This window comes from Lithobates pipiens, unplaced genomic scaffold (assembly GCF_037356315.1).
Source record: "Lithobates pipiens isolate NorthernLeopardFrog02 unplaced genomic scaffold, aLitPip1_a1.2 Scaffold_19, whole genome shotgun sequence".
NCBI classification, from domain to species: Eukaryota; Metazoa; Chordata; class Amphibia; order Anura; family Ranidae; genus Lithobates; species Lithobates pipiens.
This window is the reverse complement of record NW_027507764.1, coordinates 307,303,023-307,328,046: the sequence shown is the minus strand read 5'-3', so window position 1 is coordinate 307,328,046 and position 25,024 is coordinate 307,303,023.

Genomic DNA, 25,024 nt, shown 5'->3' with positions numbered 1-25,024 from the left:
ATTCTCAGATACCTGCATCAGTTTTGCTGGTACTAGATTCCCTAGGTTCAGATGGGTCCAACCCAGATTTCCATTTTGGTTGCAGACCCTCTAGAACAGGACATCAGGATACTCTTGCAGGTCCTGCCTATGGAAGCCATACTATCTGCCTGGGCCATCAAGATAAAGAAGGCACTGCAGAGGGAGGTGGATGAGGTAATAAACTTCCCACACAGACTGCAAAATGAAAACCTTGCAGCTAACATCAGGTAAACACAAGGTTTGTCTGACTGCTCAGGCCCACATACAATACAAGCTCACTGCTCTCTGCACTTTGCAGAGGCAATAGTAGCCATCCATCTTGTTACCATTTCTAACCTTTGATGGTGCCATGCTGCTCAGAATTAAATTAAAGAACTTCCTCAGATTTCTATTCTTATGGGTCTTTATGATTCCTCCCACCTCTTTATTCTGATCCTAACTTTGCCTGGCTGTAGCCCTCTTGATCCCTCAGTTGATCCTATTCCAAGTTATTATAGGGTGAGACTGTCCCAGTAACCTGATCTCCAATCCTCACCACTCTGATTTCACATGTATTTTGCCTGCCCCCATGTGGAACAATGCCCCTCTGTCTATAGCTTCAGGAGGTGACAGTAAAATAACATGGCAAATGTGTTATCACCACTTAGTTGACTTTTGCGCAGAACCTTTGCAATGTTCTCTGAGGCCCTCAATTAACTGGGGCAAGGTATAGAGCATTGTGAGATTGTCCATGCCAAAAAGGGCACTAGATATAGATGCTGGGAACTCAAAACTCCTGTTAGGCATGATTTCCAATCTTACTGAGTAGAGGATGTTTTGGGGATTGAGTTATTTTGCCTGTTTTTAACAACTTTTTTCTTGTTGCTTTCTTGATGCTTCAGTATTAATGTATTCTTGTTTTACCTGTCTATATTCTCATGTTCTATATTGTAAGTAAACAGCAATTATCTATCTAAGTGAAAGCCCTACATTCAGCCTTGTCAATTTTGCAGACTCTGGAAAAATTATATATTAAAAAAAATATAATTCGGGTAATTCCCACCTAGCAGATTTCTTTACAAGGGTTACACAAAAGAGACTATTTATTTTTGTCTTTATTAAATTGTTAGAAAGTGTTATTTCTACCTCCATCTAAAATACATTCTTAGGCATCCAGTGTAATGTAGAGACTTTGACTATTAAGAGGATTTTAGAAAACAGACTCTTGCTTACATTTTCCATAGTATCTGGAGCTGGGATTGTATTTAAAAATGCTTTTAGTGTAAAAAAACAGTGAGGTGGGCAAATAGGTTGTGCAATTTGCAATGGAGGTTTCCCTTGGCTTAGGGAATTGGGTGAAAATATACTTTGTAAAGAATATCCATGCAAATATCCAAGAAAATGAAAAGAACAGTGTTTTTGCTTGTACATGATTGGATGATGAAAGTCAACAAGGTTTCATCTCATTCTCTGGACTAAGGGTACATTCCCTTGCAAAGGAAAAATTCCCTTGCAAGGTGAACAGCTTAAAGGATGTATACGTTCACACATTATGATGGTGACACATTTCAGATTGGAGAGTTCTGTTAGTTTTGTTAGGACCACTGGGGGTCTGTGAAATTTGGTGATCATGTTTTCACCATAAACACGCTGAAGATTTGCCTTGTTTTGAAATCACATCCTTTCAAGTTACCTACTTTAAAATGAAATATTTTAGAAATTAGGCAAAAAAATAAACTTTCTGGATATTCAGCATTATCATTTTCAGCCTATTTATAAGATCTTTATGAGGTGTTAAAGGTTTCATCCTCTGAATTGTGGAAATGAAATGGTAATTGCTTATACCGTGGTAATGATGCCTGCTATTGCTTTAGTGCAGAAGCTAAATGTTTCTGGATGATAGACCTTAAAAACTTTAGTCAGAAAATTAGGTCCTGCCAAATCACTTCATGCTGGTCCCTTTTGCAGGTATAGCTCTGTAAAACATTTAAAATAACTGCATATACCATTTAAAATCCAGTAATACACTGTTTCACCATGCTCTGCACATGTTCAGTTGCTCTCCATTTTTTACATTGTGCTATCTGAACTGTAAATTAAAGTTGAGTGACATGAGGTGTGTGCTACCAAGTATAGCTGTAGTATCTTTAACCCCTTGTCACCCGCCATATAGCAGAATGACAAAGTGGTTTCAATACCCTGACTGGGCGTCATACGACGTCCTCAGGGTATTAAGCCGCTGCGCTCCCCCGGGGGTGCGCATCGCAGCGTTCGTTGTTACGGTGTGTCAGTCTGACACGCCGCAACACTGATCTAGGTAAAGAGTCTCTGATGGAGAATCTTTACCATGTGATAAGCCGTGTCCAATCATGGCTGATCATGATGTAAATAGGAAGAGCTGGTGATTGGCTTGTCCTCACTCGCATCTGAAAGACGTGAGTAGAGGAGAGCCGATCGGCGGCTCTCCTGACAGGGGGGTCTACGCTGATTGTTTATCAGTGCAGCCCCCCCTTGGATCCTGCCCAGGACCATCCTGCCCAGGACCACCAGGGATGCCACCACACTGGACCACCAGGTATGCCCCCCTAGACCCCAAGGGAAATGCACATCTGTGCCAAGCAGTTGCAAATCAATGCCCAGGCAGCTGACAATCCGTGTCCACTGGCAACACCTACCACTGCCAGTGCCACCAGGGACGCCCATCAGTGCCTCATATCAGTGCCATGTATCAGTGCCACATATCAATGCACATCAGTGCCCAGCAGTGCTGCCTATCAGTGCCCAGCAGTGCCGCCTATCAGTGCCACCCATAAGTACCCATCTTTTCATCCTTTCAGTGCCCATCAGTGTCACCTATCAGTGTCACCTATCAGTGTCACCTATCAGTGCCCACCTGTGCCACCCATGAATGCCCACCAGTGCCGCCTATCAATGCCCATCAGTTCTGCATATCAGTGCCACCCATCACTGCCACCTACCAGTGCCCATCAGTGCCACATATCAGTGCCCATCATTGGTGCCTGTCAGTGCCCGCTCATTGGTGCCATCTCATCGGTGCTGCCTTATCAGTGCCCGTCAGTGCTGCCTCATCAGTGCCCATCAGTGAAAGAGAAAACTTACTTATTTACAAAATTTTATAACAGAAACAAAACCAAAAATTACATTTTTTTCAAAATTTTCGCCCTTTCTTTATTTATTTAGCAAAAAATAAAAACCGCAGAGGTAATCAAACACCACCAAAAGAACGCTCTATTTGTGGGAACAAAATGATAAAAAATGTGTTTGGGTACAGCGTAGCATATAGCATTGTCATTCAAAGTGCGACAGCGCTGAAAGCTCAAAATTGTCCTGGGCAGGAAGGTGTATAGGTGCCTGGTATTAAAGTGGTTAATATTTAAACTTTCAATGAGGCAGTATATATTGTAGCTCTCACTGTACTTCCAGTGATGTGACTATAAAGGATGTGGCTCTTATGCACCAATGTTGCACTTCCAATTGTCCTCTTTCTTTGCCAATTCATAAAGTGCATGGTATTCTGTGAGCAATTATTTGTGTAAGCCCTTGTACACACGGTCTGAGATTCCGTTAGAATGTGTCCTATCGGACCGTTTTGTCGGATATTCCGACTGTGTGTGGTATGCATCGGACTGTTTCCGTCGGAATATCCGTCGGACCAAATTTTCCAACTTGCTGGAAATATTTTCTGACTAACTGCTCCGATCGGACATACTCCGATCATGTGTAGCCTACTCCGACGGACAAAGTGCCACGCATGCTCACATTCAAATTCCTAGACCAAATCTATTGGCTACTAGCCTGAACTTAGTCCCGTCGTAACGAAATAACGTCATCACCTTATGTACAATCGGATTTTCCGACAACTTTGTCCGACCGTGTGTATGCAACAGTTTCGGACAAAATCCGTCAGTCAAAATCCAATGGATTTGGTGTCAGAATGTCCGCCCGTGTGTACAAGGGCTAACCCCCGATGGAGCTTCTGGTTTGATTGGGCTTACCATTACCTTCTTCACCTCGATTTGCATCTAGGGGTTCCCGTGGTAGATGGCCCAGAAACTTTAGAGACTGACGACAGATGCACTTAAAGGGATTTTTATTTTCAAAAAAACATAGTTAACGAACAGTCTCTTTGTATAGGATCAGAGGGTTAGGAGGAAAGGTTCAGGTACTCTTATGCCGCGTACACACGATTGGAATTCTGGCCAGAAAAAGACAGATGAGAGCTTTTCATCAGAAAATGCGACCGCGTGTATGCTCCATTGGAATTTAGCTGTCGAATTTCTGCCAGCCAAAAATTGATAGCATGTTTTCAGTTTTCCCAACGGAAAAACTTTCTATCGGTAATTCCGATCGTATGTATGCAATTCCGACACGCAAAAATCACGCATGCTCAGATTCAACTACAAGACAGAAGCTATTGGCTACTGGCTATTGAACTTCCTTTTTCTAGTCCCGTCGTACGTGTTGTACGTCACCGCATTGTAAATGATCGGAATTTCATGTGACCGTGTGTAGGCAAGACAGCTTGAGCCGAATTCCATCAGAATTCCGTCGGGAAAACCATCAGAGCTTTTTTCGACGAGAATTCCGATCGTGTGTATGCAGCATTAGTGTCAAACTCAATAATAAAGAACTCTCTTACTTTGACTAAATCCAGAGAATAGCCATTCACAGCTGGATGTTCACTCAAGTTGGATAGTCCCTCTCTCACAAGGCCTAGCAGCCAACAAGGTGCTTAAATCAGGAACAAGTCTCTGCCACAGATGTTGTTGTAGAACATGTAGAAATAAGTCTCTGCCACAGATGTTGTTGTAGAACATGTAGGAAACTAGAACTTGTAGAACGCTCATGTGATACCTGGATCTTTCAGCCGGTTTGGCGATACCCATGAAATTGGATTCACTTAGGTCCCTCAGCCTCAAAGTTGCTGGGCCTTTCCACAACCGGAGGCGGCACCGGACCACCTCGGAATCCTTTGTTTAGTTTCCTTGCCTCGGGCTAGCCAGCCCCGAGACATAAAGTCGGGTGGATCCACACCCCAGGCCATAGCATTCCTGGGGACCTGGACTATGGAGTCAGAACATACTTCTGGACCGGAACCCGAACCACGTGACCTCCGCCTCTTAAGTACCCCCACCCAGAAAGCACAGCAAGAGTGACACTCCCACTGGGTGGGCTCCGAGAGAAAGTAACCTTAAAGCACCCAACCAGACTGTGGTTCCATGCCTGCCAGAAGAGACAGTGCCCCCGGTGACCAGGCTGAACACCCTATAGTCCAGTCAGACTGATGCTGAGGTCAAAATTTGGAATAATTATACCCAAACCAAACTGAAGTTCAGGTGTAACCTTAAATTTCAAAAACATAGTGCGGGCTCTTCAGGAGCCGGCGCAACATTTGTGAATAGGCCAGAGGAAAGAGGGGGGAGACCAACAACACTGTAGCTTCAGTTTATTAGAGCCACAGCTATCATTAGCTGCAAAGATCTAAAAGTACATCAAGAGCTTTACTATCTAGCCTTTAGCTAAAGTAATAGGTAGATTGGTCCCTAGGTTAAAAACATTTCCAAGTATCTCAAGTATAGACGGTTTTGATTTTACTATCATCATATGTTGCCAAATCTGTTACACATCAGGCAGTATTTACCTAATGCTAATTTCAGTTGTGTAGACTATGGGGATTTTACACAGCCCCCCAATCCAGTACACAGCCCCCCATCCCAGTACACAGCCCCCTCCCCCTACACTCCCACACTCCCAGGAGACCTCCAGTCTCCTGGGACAGTGCTACCAGCATTCTCTATGGTTAAGAAAAATCACTACCAGCTCCTTCCACACTGCTCCTCCTGTGGCACTCATATTGTAAAATGAAGATTCCATATATCTCAATAGCTCGGTTTTTTCCACTGACCTAGTCACATGACTGCTCTCTCTGACGTTACATAGATGGTCATGTGACTGCTCTCCTCCTCTAATCTAAAGCTAGGAAGAGGAGGCGCAGGAGGAGGAGAGCAGCCAGAAAAAAACAGAGCTATTGAGATATTTACAAGCTTTGTTTTATAATGACACTGACACAGGAGGAGCGGTGTATGAGAAGGGTCTGGCAAGTTATTCTTTTATCAACTTTAGACTATGCAGGCAGCACTGTTCCAGGGCCAGGAGAGGTGGGGTGGCCAGCCTAACACCCCCCCAATGGGTGGCTCCTGAGGCGGACCGCCTGATCCCCACCCCTGTTGGTAAAACATAGTATTGGCGTATAACACGCAGGCACCATTTACCCTCTGTTTTCAGGGGGAAAAAATGTGTGTTATACTATAATAAATACGGTATTTATTGCTTGCACTATAGGTATCTGTTGACATATTGATCTGGACATTTCATATGTTTTCATTTGCTTTGTGTCATTTTTTACCTAATGGAAACATCATGCACACAGAATAGGAGAAAGTAAGAGAAAACAAGATAATATGATAATATACTTTATTGTCATTGTATACATACAACAAAATCTAGATAGAAACTCTTTACAACAGCAATAAAACATTTCTCAACACAACCACACATACATACTCCTAGCACATACCCTCACATTTGTTTAAATATAACATTTTTTTTAACAAAATGTAAAATCCACATGAAATTCCTAAAACTCTGTACCCGGTGGGGTTATGGACAATACAGCCCTATGGAAAAAACTATACTTTAAGCAATTAGTGTGTGTTTTAAGTGCCCTATATGTTTTCCGTGATGGCAATGGGCTGGCATATGCTGTGTCCAAATTCAGTAACTCCGCACCTATCATGCGTTGTATTGTTTTTACCATATGAGACAGGCACTTCTTATCCTCCACCCTGCGGTTGGCAAACCAAACTACAGCGCAGTGGAAAAGAATACCCTCAATGGTAAAAAATGACCAGAAGCCTGAGGCCGGGTTTACACTGGTGCGACGCGACACTCGTCCTACTTTGGATCCAACTTTGCCCTGTGATTTGAAGTCAGAGACGCGTCTGACTTCAATGAACAGGGATCCAACTTGGATCCCTGCCAATACCAGGCACTGTGTTTGGTATGAATCTTGAGGGGGAACTCCACGCCAAATTTTAAATAAAAAACCAGCATGGGTTCTCCCTCCAAGAGCATACCAGGCCCTCGGTCTGATATGGATTTTAAGGGTAACCCCCTATGCAAAAAAAAAATGGTGTGGTGTCCCCCCAAAATCCATACCAGACCCTTATCCGAGCACGCAGCCTGGGCAGTCAGGAAAGAGGATGGGGACGAGCGAGCGTCCCTTAAAATCCATATCAGACTTCAATGATATTCAATGGGCTGAAGTAGGATCAAAGTAGTACAGGGAGCATTTTCAAAGTTGAACCGATTTGTGTTCGGACCAGTTAAGATGGCTCCCATAGTGAAACATTGATTTTAACATGTCGTGGAACATGAGCTCCCAATGTCAGAGCATTTGTCGCACCAGTGTAAACCCGGCCTTAAGGACAATCCAACCGTCTTCAGTCTCCGAAGAAAAAAAAGTCTCTGCTTTTTCACTAGAATAGAAAATAAGTATTTTGAGACCATGACAACTCCCTTGTAATATGCACTCCAAAAAATGTTATAGTGGCCCCCCTTGCCACCTATATATATACCGGGCAATGATTGATCTTTCTTGATATCCTATAATCCACTGTTATTTTTTTGTTTTTGCAGTATTGGGTGCTAAATAATTTTCTGTACACCACTGAACTAAATGTTGAATCTCCTGCCTATAAGTAGTTTCATCTTTATCTCGTATGAGTCCCACTAAAGTGGTGTCAATATCAAACTTTACTATAATGTTAGACTCATGTATGGGAGTACAGTCATGCATAAACAGGGCCGGACTCAACACACATCCCTGTGGTACCCTTGTATTCAAAATGCTAGTATTATACATCTGATCTCCCATTCTCACAATTTGTGGTCTGTTTGCTGGAAATCCATAATCCATGAGCACAGCAATGGATATGGGCTCAAAGCATTTAACTTTTTCACTAATTTGTCAGGGACTACTGTGTTAAATGGTGAGCTAAAATCAATGAATAATATCCTAACATACAGTATGTGTTTGAGTTCTCAATATTTGTCAAGGCAGAATGCAATGCAATAGAAATTGCATCATCTGTGGATCTCTTTGAATGATAGGCACACTGATACTCACCCAGATCAACAGGAATTCTTGCCTTAACCACTTCCTGACCGGTGCACAATGATGTACGTCAGCAGAATAGAATGGACAGGGATGGGCGTACAGGTACGTCCCTTTAAGAATGCCGCCGTGCCATTGCGTGCGCGCGTGTCAGTCGGGACCCCCGTGAGTCTGGCCACGGGTCCCGTGGACTTGATCGCCACAGGGATACACGCGATCATCTCCCAGGGAGGCTTAAGAGATGCGGAAGTAAACGTCATTTCCCCATTCTGCCTAGCAACAAGTGACACTGATCTCTGCTCCCTGTGATTGGAGCAGAGATAAGTGTTCACTAACACACAGTCTTTCCAAAGTCCACAGTCCTATCTGCTCAATAGGCAGAGCAGCCTGCCAGCTCAATGGCCTCATCAGGTATATAACCATTCAGCTATGTCTCTGTGAGAACAATAACACAGCTATTTAATTTGTGTGTAGTAAACCCCAGCCTAAATTCATCCATCTTGTTTAAGAGAGATTGGCAACTACTAAGGAAAAGGCTTGGCTACACAGGTCTATATGAGTGAGCTTCCAGTCTAATGCCGCATACACACGATCAGAATTTCGGCCAGCAAAAGGCCGATGAGAACTTTTCATCAGAAAATGCTACCGTGTATATGCTCCATCAGGATTTATCTGGCCGATTTCCTGCCAAGAAAAAATTTGGGAGCATGTTCTCAATTTTCCAGACGGAAAAACTTTCTATCAGAAATTCCGATCGTGTGTATGCAATTCCGACACGCAAAAAATCATACATGTTTAGATTCAACTACAAGATGGAAGCTTTTGGCTACTGGCTATTGAACTTCCTTTTTCTAGTCCCATCGTACATGTTGTACGTCACCGTGTTCTTGGTGGTAGGAATTTGGTGTGACCGTGTTTAGGCAAGACAGCTTGAATTCCATCGGGAAAACCATCAGACCTTTTTCCGACCATAATTCTGATTGTGTGTATGCAGCATTAATCTTATACCTGCTCTCTTTTTGTTTTAATTCATTTTTATTATTTTCCTTATACAAAATTCAACAAACAATTACATTCAATCCTGAGGCATTGAGGCTTAAACAAATCCTTCAATGTCTCTACATTAACATACATATCCATAACATATCTATAATAATACTGGAAGGTGGCCTGGGGGGGGGGTTACTGGAGGAGGAGAGACATCCTGTGAAAAAAAAGGGGGGGGGGTTAAATTTACCCCCTGTGTTATTTCTCTTCTTTATGTGCTTTTATTATACCCTTGTGATTCCTTTACTTCTTAAAAAAAAAGAAAATTGTATTTATCTCTTCTCACTTTTTTTTTTTTCTCTTTTCCCTTCTCCTTTATATTTATTGGCCTTTGACCAACTTTTAAACATTAGTCATTGTTATGTGATTTTGTTCCATTTGTGTCCTTACTTTGGTGTGTTACTTATATTTTTGTGCTTAAGAGGATCCTTTGGGTCCTTCACCTTCCTTTATGATTTCTAGAAATTGTGTTATTTACTTATGTGTCCCCACCAATGGATGTCTCTCCTCCTCCTCCTTCCCCCAAGCCCCTCCTCTGATAACATTTCCATCACTTATTCACTTCCTATATACCTTAAAACACAAAAAAAAAAAAGAAAATAAAATAAAAGGTTGTGGTTCGGTTCTCGTTTCTTTCTCTTTCTTCTTTCCTTCTCCGCTCCCTTCCCCTTTACCCTTTCTATAGTGCACCTTTGGAGGACACGAGCTCACGCAGCAGCTTCTCGGTTTTTCTTTCCCTTCCTTCCTCCCTCTCCCTTTAGGGACCTCTGGGGGGTTCAGGAGGGATTATCAGAATTCTTCATCTGGTATATCTTAATCTTTCTCTATCTCTCGGGAATAGTGCTTCCAGCCTGCCCATATGTTTTTATATTTTTCTTGTTGATTTTTTATATCGTATATCCATTTTTCAGCCTCCGTTATTTTATCTACCTCTCTCTTCCATTCCAATAAGGTGGGACATGCTATCTGCCTCCAGTACCTAGGTATTAATACTTTTGCTGCATTCAGCAGATGTGGTATAACTCCTTTTTTGTATGATTTGATGGATCTCTCTGTCCCGTGAAACAGATATTGTAGAGGTGTCATTTCTATGGGTTTTGCTGTTATCCTCCCTATCCAAAATGCCACTCCCTCCCAAAATATCCAAATTTTTCGGCAATTCCACCATATATAGAGGTATGTCCCCTTATCTTTACATCCTCTCCAGCAATGCCCATCCGCTGTTAGGTATATCTCTGCTATTCTGGCTGGGGTTCGGTACCATCTGGCTATAAACTTATATGACATTTCTTGTATTGCTGCACTTATTGATGTTGAGTGCGTCAGTTCCATTAGTATTTTATTTGTGTTGGCCTGAATGTACATCTTAATTCCTTCTCCCACTCTCTCATAAAGTTAGGGGTTGTGTTACTTTGTTCGCTATGAACTAGTTTATACATCTGAGATAGTAAATTACTTGGTTTTTCCATTTTCATGCACATCTTCTCATATGTCGTGAGGGAGCTCAGAGGTCTTACTTGAGGTTCTAGTTTGTTAAAGAAATCTCTCATTTGATAATATCTCCATCTTGACATATGTATATCTCCTTGTGATGATACTAACTCTGTTAAGGAGAGTAAACTTCCTAATGGGGCATATCTTAAACACCTTGTATTCCCCCCTGAGCCCCCTGAGCCCCAGGAAGCTAATTTTCTTCCCCCGGTGGAAACCATGGGTATCCACCTAATGGGGCTAGCGGTGATGTGCGTGGGGCATATTTTCCATTTTTATTCATTCTATCCCATACTGCTAGAGTGTTCCGTGTTAATGGTGATGTCCACTTTGATAGCGCTCTATTCGTGGCCTGTATCCATGGGGCCCCTGCTAGATTTCTGCCCGCCATACTTTCTTCTACCGAAACCCATGCCTTATTTAAGGAGTCATGGCACCAGTTTAGTATCGTACCATATACATTGCTTTGTAATATATAAAGACGTCTGGAAGCCCTATTCCACCTTCCTTCTTATTTCTGCGCAGGATATCATATGCTATCCTAGGGTTTTTATCATTCCATATAAAAGATATAAACATTTTATGTATTCTCTTAAAAAAAGACCTGGGGCACTGATATAGGTACAGTATATAAGATGTATATTATTCTAGGTATTATATTCATTTTCAAGGTATTTATCCTTCCGAACCATGTCAATGGATGACCCTTCCACCTATTTAAATCTTTAGTTATTTCTGTTATTAGAGATCCATAATTAAGTTCATATAAAGGTTTGGCCTCTGCCGTGATATGTACTCCTAAATAATATAATGATTTCTTTTCCCACATAAATGGAAAGTTATTCTTCATTAACATTGACATTAATGGTGGTACATGACAAGGTAATATTATGGATTTTTCCATGTTTATTTTAAAGTTGGACAGTTTTCCATATCTCTGGACCTCCTCCATTAGTGCCATTATTGATCCCTGTGGTTCTGAAAGATAAAATAGTAGGTCATCAGCATATGCTGATCCTTGTGCTCTTCAGATCCTATTCTGATCCCTTTTATTCCCTTATTTTCTCTCACCCTGCACAGAAATGGTTCCAGAGTCAAGGCAAACAGTATTGGGGACAGAGGATACCCTTGTCTTGTGCCATTTCGTATGTCAAAGCAGCCTGATAGAGTACCGTTTACCTTGACTCTTGCGCTAGGTTTTGCATATAAGGCTGCTATCCATCCCATCATTCGATCTCCCATACCTATTACTTTCAGCAACCCAAATCCCAATCCACTCTATCGAATGCCTTTTCAGCATCCATTGATAGCATTGTTCTAGGTAGCTTATCTGGACCATTTTGCATCCAATAGAGTATGTGTAAGGCTCGTATGGTATTATCTTTGGTTTCTCTGCCTTTCATAAAACCTGTTTGGTCACGATGGACCAATTGTGTTTCCTCTTCTTGTATTCTAGTAGCTATGATTTTTGCCATTAGTTTAGTATCTGAATTAAGCAATGATATGGGTCTATAATTAGCACATTCCTGTGGGTCCTTCCCAGGTTTTGGTAGAACTGTTATATATGCTAGCAGTGCTTCTGAAGACATTGGATTAGATGCTGTAATTTTATTGAAATATCTACAGAAGGGTGTTTCTAAAATTTGGGCAAACTTCTTATAGTATGCATTTGTTAACCCATCGGGTCCTGGGCTTTTCCCCATCGGCAGATTCTCTATTGCTTTTCTTATTTCCTCTTTAGTTATTGGTTCTTCAAATTTTTCTATTATCCTAGGGGGGAACGTTGGTATTGTAGAACTGCTAATATATTCTCTCATCTCTTCTACCCTCCCCCTATCTTCCGCCTGACTCAAAATGGGTTGAATATCATATAGCCCCTTATAAAATAGTTGAAATTCCGTAGCTATTAGTTTCGTATCTTTTACTTGTTTATTATTCACTCTAATCTCGTGAACGTGGGAAAGTTCTTTCTTTTTTTTAAATTGTCTAGCCAGTAATCGGCCACATTTGTTCCCATGCTCATAGAACCTGTGTGCTAAGAATCTATATTTATCCCTGGCCCTTCTGTCCAGGCACCTGGAAAGCTCCTCCCTCACAATTCCCAGCCGCCTGGCATCTCCTGGTTCGCAAGTGATCTTATGTTTGATCTCCAACTCATTTATTTTTTCCAGCGGATCTTCTATCTCTTTTCTTTTTTCCCTTTTAACTCGTGTTCCATGTGTTATTAATTCTCCTCTAACTACCGCCTTGTGAGCTTCCCACACAGTTTGCTCCGATACTTCCTCTGATGTATTTAAATCAAAATACTCCACCAATTTGTGTTGAAGGTCCTCTGATATTTTTTTATCGTCCAATAATGATTCATTTAATCTCCATGTTCGTTCCCTATGACCCACATATGCAGGTGAAATCACCGCCACTACCGGGGCATGATCTGAGATCGTTATTGGCTCAATACTTACTGTTCTTGCATATTCTAGATAATATTGGTCTACCAAGATCCAGTCCAGTCTGGAATAGGCATTATGGCTCTTTGAGTAGTAACTGTAGTTTTTTCTTTGTCTCCATTTAATGCCCTCCAACTATCTACCAGATGTAAAGCTCGGAATAATTTTTTTACATGTTTAAGTGCTCTAAATGATAATGGTGTTTTCCCTGTTGTTGTATCTAGTTTAGTATCAACAATAATGTTAAAATCCCCTCCGAGAATCAAGAACCCTTCCCTAAATTTTTCTAACGCTTTCAGTGTTTTTTCCAAAAAGTCAACTGTGTGAGTATTTGGAGCATATATCGAAGCAAATGTGTACCCTTGTCCTTGCAGTATTCCCTTAATAAAGAGGAACCTCCCTTCTGGATCTATATTCACCACTATAGATGTCAGGGGGCACATGTTCCCAAAGGCTATCGATACTCCTCTAGCTCTCGCAATGGGCGATACTGCATGGAACCACTGGTTATATGGGAATAACGGTAGCCTTGGTACAGATCCTGACATAAAATGTGTTTCTTGTAAAAAAAACTATGTCTACAGCTTGATGGCTTAATTCCTGCCATAAACGGCCTCTTTTTTGAGGTGAGTACAATCCCCTTACATTATAAGTCATTATTTTTAATACTTTAGCCATTTTTTTAATCTAGATGAATATATACCAATCTTAACCTGTTGCTGCGTGTCTCGTCTTCCCCACCATGTGCACCTACAAAAAAACATCAGAAAAATTCCGTACCAACCACAACCTAACACTTTACTTAGTAAAATGTACCAACTATCAGTAGGGTGAGCCTGCTTGGTTACTCCTTGCTCCTCCCGAGCCCTCCCCCCCCCTCCTGCATATCGCAGATTAGTCAGTCCCTTTCAACGGGACCCGCCTAATTGGAAACAATAAAAAAAAAAAAAAGGGAACAGAAAAAAAAAACCACACAAGGAACTTAAGTAGTGAGTTTGAGAACTGACCCATACCTCCCCCACTCCCTCCTGACTTTACTTATTTCTATTTCTTACTGAGTCTCTCTTCTTTTCCCTACCTTCATTCCTCCCCCCTCTTTCCCCGGCTCTTTGCTAAGTTCCCTCTCTTTCCATCTCCCCATTACCTTCTATGTTTTCCTTCAAAAAAAAAAAGGGGGGGGAGAGGAGAAGAGAAGGAGGAAAAAAAAAAGGGATCCCGATGGGGTGAAGAGAAGGAGCCCGGCACCAATATATAACAAGCCCCCTCTCTCCCCTCCCCTCCCCCCTTCCCTCCCCTCCCCTCCTCTCCCCCCCCCCTTATACTAAGGTCTTTCATTAGTCTTTTCCTGTCGCTTGAAAACAAGGCTCAGGTCATTGCATTGGTGATTTAACATTAGCTATTCTCCAGTCCTGAAAATCAATAAGTGGAAGTTCTATTTCCAAGAACTCTTTTCAGTCGTCTCTGGTGCGGAGTACTGCTGTTTTCCCATTCCTTGATGCTATTAAAGGGTACCCCCATCGATACCTAATATCCGCTGCCTGCAAAGCTTCCAATAATGGTCAGACCACTCTACGCTGCATTAATGTGCGGCGGGATATGTCAGGGAACAAGAGGATATGAGCTCCTTCGTATTCAATTGTAGGGGTATCCCGTGCATTCCTAATTATTGTTTCTTTTATAGTATACTTATGCAGTTTGCATATCACATCCCTAGGCTTATCTTTGTTCTGAATACCATAAGAGGTGACACGATGAACTACTCTATCCATTTCAATAAATTCAGGCGCAGCTGTTCCCAGAATTTGACAAAATAACTTTTGAACCACTGTTGGCAGGTCACTGCTATGGTATTTTTCAGGTAGTCCTCGTATACGTATATTCTGGCGCCGGTCCCTGTTCTCAAATTCGTCCATTTGGTCTCTATAGTTATTCATTACTTCCTCATGGTATTTAATAGTATCCTGGGCCTCTGCTACCACCTCTGCAATCTCTTCGTGGGTATTTTCAATTCCTTCCACTCTGTTACCTACTGCCACCACCTCCTCCCTTAATTCTTCCACTGCTTGCTTGCACGATTTCTCTACTGTAGCTATTAACTGTTGAATGTCCGCCTTCGTGGGGAGGGCTTTTATATGCTCTCTAAGGTCCCATTCTAGATTTATACTTTCTGGCTCTACTCCCCCAGAGCCCTTTTTATTTTGTTCTGTCATAGTGGGGTTATCCGGCAGTCTCTCTTTTACCGTTTCTTTCCTTGGTGTGTCTGCCTGGGATCCTATATACCTGCTCTCTTACTTAGTTTCTGTTTCCTATACCTCCGTTTCCTCCATTGTCTCCCAAGAAAAACAGCAGCACCTCCAACAGTTATTTGGACATTTTAGCACCAGCCCCGGCACACAACACTCCATGAGAAGTTTTAGTGTCCTGCACCCCCACTGCTTAGCTTGTTCCTCTGCCAAAACTTGAAAATGAAGAGAGTAACTGATGGTGTGCCAACATCCCTATATTATACAAATGGAGAGAAACCTCATAGTGGGACTTTTTATGCACTAAGTCAAAGAGTACAGATTACAGATTCTGTATTGTTACACAAAAAAACTGACAATACATATTAAAAAAAAGGTTATCTTTTAGGACTAGATACAGTATATTGGCAAAAAGTCACCAAACAAAGAATGCTGATGGAAAACACCCAACATATTTTGAAAATGGATTTTCTTCTTCAGGGGTGCATGAACATGAGCAAATGGGAACAATGTGCTTTCTAGAACAAGAAAAAATACATTTAGTACACGCAGCACACTCAGCATTGTCCTGCCTGCAGCAAATGGCCAGCAGCACCTCTCACCCATAGGCTGTATGAAGCATCCAGATGCTGCATCCGCATGTGCTGCCATCTTACTTAGTAACATGGAAAATGTACCACGAGTTGAAAGCAAAAGGATTCTTGAGGGGTAGGAGGCATACTCATTACAATACATGTAAGCTGACAGGACTGTATGTAAAACTGAATGTTCACGTTGTTCTCAAAACAGTAGCCAAATAAAGAGAAAGAGGGTAAAGAGGAATGAGAGGGTGTTTAGGGGAGAAGGCTTTAACAGGGTTTCCCTATTCCCTGGCTCTCCATGTACAGTACATGAGATCATTCATAATAGAGATCCACAAACCAATGATAGAAAATGTGAGTGTTTTCTTAGTGTCTAGACGTGAAGGTACATGCAACCAGGCAGTTTTAGAGAAACTACCTTTAAAATCATCACAGTGAGTCTGAGATGAGAACTAGGTCTTCAGGACAGCTTGCCACCACACCACATTTTTCAGTTTGGTCTCCAAAATTAAGGGTTAATAATGAGTCTACATCTGCAGGAAAGAGGTTGCCTAAGTAAAAGATGACTTTAAACTGCCAATTGAATTGGAGATCATTTTAAGTGGGCTGATATTATCTGGGGTAGAGATAGTTAAGAAATTAGATTTTTTATTATTTACCTTGAAATTTCTAAGAACCCCAAATTAGGAAAAATATAGAAGGATGTAAGGGATACTAGTACTAAGGAGGAGATATACAGTAAAAGACTGTGTTTGGATTGAGCGTGTCTATGATGATGTGTACCCAGGTGAAAACCCCAGATGGAAGTGTTCCGTTGAGCAACTCTATATAATCCTGTTATGAATAGACAGTGGTGAAGACATTTGACCATCAACCTGTATCATGGCAGAGAGTTTGTAGTAGAGGACCAATGAACGTTATCATATTGATCTTTAAGCATAGTAATTCCTGGCAGCAGCCAAGGGCTGGGTTTAGAGGACTGTAATGTATGTTTTTTTTCTCTGGGACTAATGGAATCTGTGTTTCATTGAACTATGGACCCTCTTAGGGAAGCATCTAAAGCATCTAAAATAGGGATGTAATAGTGAGGGATGAGCTTCCAAATTGTATCCATAATAGGAGCATTATTCTTTCAACTCTTGGGGTATTGGCACATTGGGAAAGAGGAGTAATGAATAAGTGGGGGTGGAGTGAATTTATTGTCTGTTATGCTATGTTTATAGATATTTGGCGATAATCTGGACTATCTCTAAGGGATAGGCTCCTTTATTCTGGGGTAGGTGGGAGATAACAGTTAATTATTGATTACTGGATTGATACTCTGCTAATATAGGGGAGTGACAGCATGATATATTCCATACTTTACAGCTCCTCCAGTTTTGTGGTCCAAGAGGGTTCATACACCCTGGAAGTATATACATAAAGTCTTTATATCTGTGACTACATTAGCATTAGGCCCAAATTAGAGATTGGTATGCACCCTGCTGAGGTAGGTACCCTTAATACCATATCATGGATCTTGGGAGGATTAGGTAATATGAATATTTCAATATAAATCTCTCTATATACAATGTTTTTTTTTTACAGAAGGGAAAAGTGGTCACCTCCATTACTCCCTTTGGCACTTGGGGGGGGGGGGGGGGGGGGTGCTGACTAGACAGACAAACTAAGGATTGATTATTATTTTAACCTACATTATATTGATATAGTGCTGTTCTCAGTATGTCTCAATTGACTTTTTGAGACAGTCTCTTTAATTATATGTAATAATCGCATTACAACAATGTAAAAAGCAGTTGCGTTTCAACTATTGTTTACTTTACAGATACTTACCTCCTGAGGAAGCAGAGCGCTGGTCTAAAAAATTCTACAGTGACTTTCCATTACCTGTCCACACAGAAATAATATGTCAATGATATTAAATCAGTGGCGGCCCGTCCATAGGGGGCGCCCGGGCGCCGCCCCCCCTGTGTGGTAAAAAAAAAAAAAATGTAAAAAAAAAAAAAAAAGTTTTAAAACTGGCCCTTTAAAAAAAAAAAAAAAGTTCTTTAAGGAAGTGCTCGAGCGCCGGTCACACTGCACGCCGGGAAACGCCACGCCAATGCAATCATGAGATTGCAGGCGTGGCGCTTCATTTGCGGGCGTTTAGCCCGCCTCAGGGCGCTTTCTGAAGCGCTGAGTAGCTTCCGCCCGGCGCTGTAGTATGTGTTACTACGGCCGGGCGGGCAGTTTGATTGACATCTGAGTTGACTCAGATGTCACTTCCTGTCTTCTCTCGCCCATCTCACCTGAGAGAGGAAACAGGAAGTAAGACGAGTAGAGCGGTGTGAGGAGCGGCTGCGGAGAGCACACAGTCAGGTAAGTGTGTGTGTCAGTGTGTGTGTGTCAGTGTGTGTCAGTCAAGGAATAGGTGGCCTCTCCCATGTGGCAGTGCTTAGATCTGTAGGGACAATCACCAGGTCCAAACCCTGTCATATCAGCCAGCACTGGAGTTTAGACAACCCAGGATGCTCTATTAGGGAGGTGGAGAAGTTGCGTAGATCAGTAAGTGTAAAAGCCTGGGGCATAGGCTATCTGCTGAGGTTGATTGGGCAAAGTGACAGTGTCTCATTTAATGTCTTCTAATTAATACCTTTGTGCTAGGCTTCTGCACTAGCCTTCTGTAATCTCATGGACTGCAGAATTCTGAAAGAGAGAATAAGAGGTAGTACTGCAATGGGGGTGGGGGTGTTCAGCCCAACTCTACTAAGGACTGGTAAGCTGCAATAAATAAATTGTTTGTTCTGGGTTTAGATATCCTTTAATGGCTTATATTCAGGGATGGTAACAGATTTGCTTAAGACTATAGAAAAGGCAGAATACTCTAACAATGAAATAATAATATCTAACTGTTACAATGTGATGCCAGAACACCCACGCAGATAAATCAGATGTAATAACGGGGCCTTTAACTATGTAAATTCATACTATAATCTTGGAAATTTCTGGGTGTGGCTTATGAGAAGTGGGAGGGGCCAACCGTGGATGGGCGGGGTCTTGCGCCCCCCCATCCTAAAACTTCACCAGCCGCCACTGTATTAAATCATTGATGTATTACAATTATAATAGGTCTGATGGGCAGGAATGGAAGCCAAATAATAATAATAATCTCAGCGTAGAAGATTACGGTTGAAAGGGATGAAATATGTGAAATTCAACATCATGTATAAGTTATATGTTTTTAAAGAGAATTAAATAAAAACACAAGACTTTTAGCCATTTATTGTATTAAGAAGTCCCAAAAGATATATATATATATATATATATATATATATATATATATATATATATATATATATATATATATGTATACATACACAAACTGATTCTATAACATGCTGCATCTGTTAAAGCAAATTCAGTAATATAATTGTTCTCCAATATTTGGAAGCATTACTACTCAATATCTAATTATTGCCACAGAACAGGTGTTTATCTCTGGCTAGAATTTTTTTTATTTGTCAGCGAAGAGCATAGATAGATAGAATAGATCCAACTTTATGCTAATCAGTTATTCAGGTTTGTAACTTTCATATTATTGGACACTCTGTTGTAAAAACTAGGTTATTCTTTCAGCTAGCTAGATAGACTTTATAAGGAAATTCAAAAAATATTAGACAAAAAACAAACACACACACATATTGTATTATTATTGTGTGTGTGAATAACCTAGTTTTTACAACAGAGATTCCAATAATATGAAAGTTACAAACCTGAATAACTGATTGATGTAAAGTTGGATCTATTCTACATGTAAATCCGCTGAAAAAGAAAAAAAATTCTAGCCAGAGATAAACACCTGTTTTGTGGCAATAATTAGACATTGAGTAGTAGCTCTTCCAAATATCGGAGAACAATTATATTACGGAATTTGCTTTAACAGATGCAGCATGTTATTGAATCAGTTTGTATATGACAACATGAAGTTAGCATAATTTTCAATCATAATATGAATTTGAACAGCTGTACTTACATCTCTTGTATATAAATCCATACAGATTGATTATTTTTTCCTATAATTTGATGCTCAGCTATCACTGATCACATCTGCAACATCTGCTCTAGATGTGTTATAGAAAGTGTTATAATATATATGAATGTGCTTGTATCAAGTATCAGCACTCATTATCAAGCTCAAAGATAACATATACCACAGGCAATACACAAAAATAGTCAGGGAAAGGCATAAGCAAACCCCTACCAGTAAGACTAAAACCCAGATATCCTACAACCGCAGTTTTTTTTTTTCTTCTTTTTTACATCTGTGTTTTATTAGGGAGATTTCTGTTGATTTCCTGTCCTATAAACTCAACAGTAAATGGTCTTGGACGAGGCATATAGTGTGCAAGGGTCAAAAGGCATACTGGCTATAGAGGTATGTGGAACAGAAGGCTCAAACCAGAGTACAGGGAGACTGTATTATTTTTGTACAATAAAGAAAGTGTTTTAAAATCAAATTCTAAATCAAGAGTGAGCAATAATAAAATAATAAAAGCTAACACAAAATGAAAGGGTAACTCCAGTTTCATGGGAAAATATATGGCAAATAAAAAAAAAAAAGAATATTATTATACTGTAGCATATACAAGTGAGAAATAAGCTTATTGTAATGTATTATTAAAATGTATCTTTCCTTTTCAATCTACAGTGCTGACATTTTCTGTAAAATGTTATTTCCTGGGTGAGTGGTTGGCTCACTGATTTTTTCCAGAAGCCAATACTGAGATAAAAGTCACATTTTAGGCCTTCTCTGCAGCAAAATTCAATTTTTAGTGTGATACTCCTAAAGAGTTAATCACTTCTAAAGGAATGCAGATCATGCCACTTTCCTCATTAGAGCCCTGTAAGTTCATCAACTGATCAAAAATGAAAGATTCACTCCCATTCAGAATCAGTCTTGCACAAGGCATGATCTAACAAAGAGCTATTCCTTCAGAAACAGGTGTGTGTTAGGATCACTTTAGTGCCCCTGTCCTCATTCCAGCATCTGGGTTTTGGCTATTGCACTCTCCCTGTCTGTGTTCACCTGCAAGGTGATTGATATGGCCAGTCACCTGTTAGAAGCAAGCCGAACACTCTATCCCTTGCTTGTGACTGCGACATTGTTCCTGATCAAGCAACCCCCCCCCCCCCCCCGTTTGTCTGCCCTGCTTTGCTAGTTTGGATTTCCCTGTGTATGACCTGCAAGTAGTCTGTTTTCTCTGTTTGCATCTGCCCTGGCATGGTGGCCAGGCACTATAGCCTTGCGTATAAGTCCTGGGGGCAACCAAGTACTGGTAGGCCTGCTTGCCTAAGGGAAATGGGGCTGCTATAGGTGAAGCACACAGTAGCTAGCTATAGTGTCTGATCACCTGCGTTGGGGTACATGTGACAGTGGGACTCTGGAACATTTTTTTTAAATCCTTCCAATGTACATTGATCACCCAGAGGGGATTGTTATTCTTATAAAAGTAGAGTTGCTCTGTATGTTCACAAATGCAAAAAGTCTGGCAAACAAAATGGCAGAGATGGAACTTCTGTTACTTGAGGAAGATTTTGACTTGGTTTGAGTTTCAGAAACTTGGTTAGACAGCTCACATAACTGGATTGTCAATAACCAGGATTACACTCTGCTTAGGGACAAGATTACCCAGTTGTGGACCACCCCAAGTACAATTAATGTTATGTGGTGGTTGCTCTGTGCTGGATCATGTACCTAGTACGAGATCTGTGTATGGTGGTGCTGTGATTTTGTTCAGCACTGATCAGTCAACAGGTCTAAGCCAATGATTTTTGGCCTGGACCTCCTCATCGTCTATACCAAATCAGAGATCAGCCTGTGTCTGTGCTTACAAAACATAGACACAGTGAGCTAGTGTGATATTTTCTCCTAGAGCCCTATTTAGTTTCAGAGAGAGAGAGGAGATTGATCACAGTGAGTTAAAACAGCAAACACACAGAGTAAAAACCCATTTAACCCCCTGACCCCCCCCCCCCCTGTTAACCCTTTCACTTTACACTGCATGTACAGATTTAAAGCATAGGTTTTTGTTACATTTCATAATGTACAAACAAATGTAGGAGTAGGGATACATTTTGTATATTGCCTTGTACACAACAATATCCGTCAGATTTTTTCAGATGGATTTGTCCTAAACTGGTGTTGCATACACACGGTCGGACAAAGTTGTTGGAAAATCTGATCGTTTGGAGGGTGATATATGTTCGTTCGTTACGACGGGTGAAACATTGAGGCTACTAGACAATAGCTTTGGTCTCGTAATTTCATCTGAGCATGCGTGGCACTTTGTCCGATTGGAATTCTGTACAAACGATCGGATAAAATGTCCGATTGGATTTTGTTGTTGGAAAATTTGAGATCCTGCTCTCAAATTTTTTCCGTCTGAAAAAAGTTTGATAGAGCCCACATACGATCGAATTTTCCGACAATATAATCCGATCGGACCTTTTCCGTCAGAATTTCCGACTGTGTGTACACAGGCATAAGTCTTACAAATTAGAAATAGAAATAAATGGTGCTTATTCTTATGAAGGTATCCTAAAAGTGCAGTAGTGTTAAGCCTGTCACCCTGTCTGGGTATACACTGTGAGCAGGCTTGTATTTTAATTTGAGTAGGAGCCCAGCAGTGACCCTAAAGAGGGTCCCTTGAATTGAGTAATTTGATTTGTCAAAGATCACAACATTAAGCAGCTAAGAGAACTACACAAAGAAAGATAAAACAAGATGGTAACACACATATCAAAAAAATTGCTAATACCAGTTGCTCCCTAATACGTCTAAATATCAAGTACCGCAGCTTTAAGATCTACCACTAGAAGGCATGCACATGCAGCTATTGTTAATATCAATATCATAGAATAAATCCTACTTCATAACACATAAATCACGAATCATACATGTGGCGAGGCTTTTTTTAGATGTTCCCCAAATATTCCAATGTTTATAGAAGTGCCCTCCTTGATTTATATGCATGAATATTGTGCATTAACTCTGGCCATGATTTCTTCAATAGTGGGGGGGAGGGGGGGGGGGGGGTTGAGTGCCATTCTTTTGCTATTGAGATATGTGCTGCATATAATATATGAATTACCATTTCTTTGATAGGGTGGGGGAGTCAACGCCTAGCCTAAGAGTGCTGGGGTAAAGGTATTTTTAGGGCCCTTAATTTCAGATATAAGAGGGTCCGTGATGATAAAATGGACAAAATTACAGCAAACCCCTATAAGATATGTAGAAGGTTACTGACACAGTGACAATCCGTCCAGCATAATGGAGTCAAAGTTGGATCCAATTTGTGCAGACTTTGTCCCATAGACTTTAATGCTGTTAAAGTCTATGGGACACTAGCATAAAAAAACAAAAGTGCCAATTTTAAAGGCTTATATGCAAGTTATTGTCATAAAAAGTGTTTGGGGACCCAGATCTTTCCCCAGGGGACAAAAAAAAGTTTTAAAAGTGTCTGTTTACTTGAGAGCAGTGATTTTAAAAATGCTTAAAGTAAAACAATAAAAATTACATATTCCTTTAAAATATTGTGCATGGGGGGTATCTATAGTATTCCTGTAAAATGGCGCATTTTTTCTCGTGTTTAGAACAGTATCGCAGAAAAATTACATTTCTAAAGGTAAAAAGTCAATCAAAACTTATTGTGGCTGTAATAAATTATTGCGCCTCAGCAAAATAGATAAAACGCATCAAAAATTTGCGTGAGGTCCCCCCAAAAAGGGGAACCCTGTGCCAAAATTTTAAAAAAATGCCATGGGGTCCCCTAAAATCCATACCAGACCCTTATCCAAGCACGCAACCTGGCAGGCCACAGGAAAAGAGGGGGAATGAGAGAGGCCCCCCTCATGAACCATACCAGGTCACATGTCCTCAACATGGGGAGGGTGCTTTGGACTGGGATCCCAAAGCATTTTGTCCCGATGTTGATGGGGACAAGGGCTTCATCCCCACAACCCTTGCCTGGTGGTTGTGGGGGTCTGTGGGTGGGGGGCTTATCAGAATCTGGAAGCCACCTTTAACAAGGGGACCCCCAGATCCTGGCCCCCAACAGCTCTGCCTGCATGGGTCGCTCCTTCTCAGTGACAGCTGTTGTATAGCTGAGGGTGGGGCCACTCGTTGAGATAAATGGGTGACCTTGCACCCCCGACACATGTGATGTCAGAGGGGGGACTTGTCCCAAAGTGTCTCCTGTCTTTTTTACTATTTTCCACACTTTATTTTGTGAAATGGTAGGGGTACAATGTACCCATTACCAATTCACATGGGGGGCGGAATCTGGGGGTTCCCTTGTTAAAGGGGGTTCAACATTCCAATAAACCCCCCATCCACAGACCCCCACAACCACCGGGCAAGGGTTGTGGGATGAGGCCCTTGTCCCCTTCTTTTCCTGTGGCCTGCCAGGTTGCATGCTCAGATAAGGGTCTGGTATGGATTTTGGGGGGACCTCTGCACCATTTTCTTTTTAATTTTGGTGCAGGGTTCCCCTTAAAATCCATACCAGACCTGAAGGGTCTGGTATAGATTTTGGGGGGACCCCTATGCCATTTCTTGTTTAAATTTGGTGCATGGTTGCCCTTAATTTCCATACCAGACCTAAAGGGCCTTCTCTATAAACAAAAAAAGAGCGACAATTTTGAAAAAAAAACAATATTTTGTAGTTTTTGCTATAATAAATATCCCCCCTTTTTTTTTTAAAAGCTAATTTTTTCTCAGTTTAGGCCAAATATACAAATATCTTAAGGGAAAAAAATAGACATACAGTGCATAAAGATAATGAATATTAAACAGCTAGTCAGTACAGTAAAAGTACAATAGTATATGAGGTCTCCCCTTTACTAATATTTGTTTATAGAATTGTAATTATAAGTAGTGATGGCCGAACGGTTCGCCCGGCGGTCGTTTCGCGGCGAATTTCCGACTTTCGCCGTCCGCGGGTTCGAACGCCTTTTTCCGTCGTTCGCCCCGGCGGACTT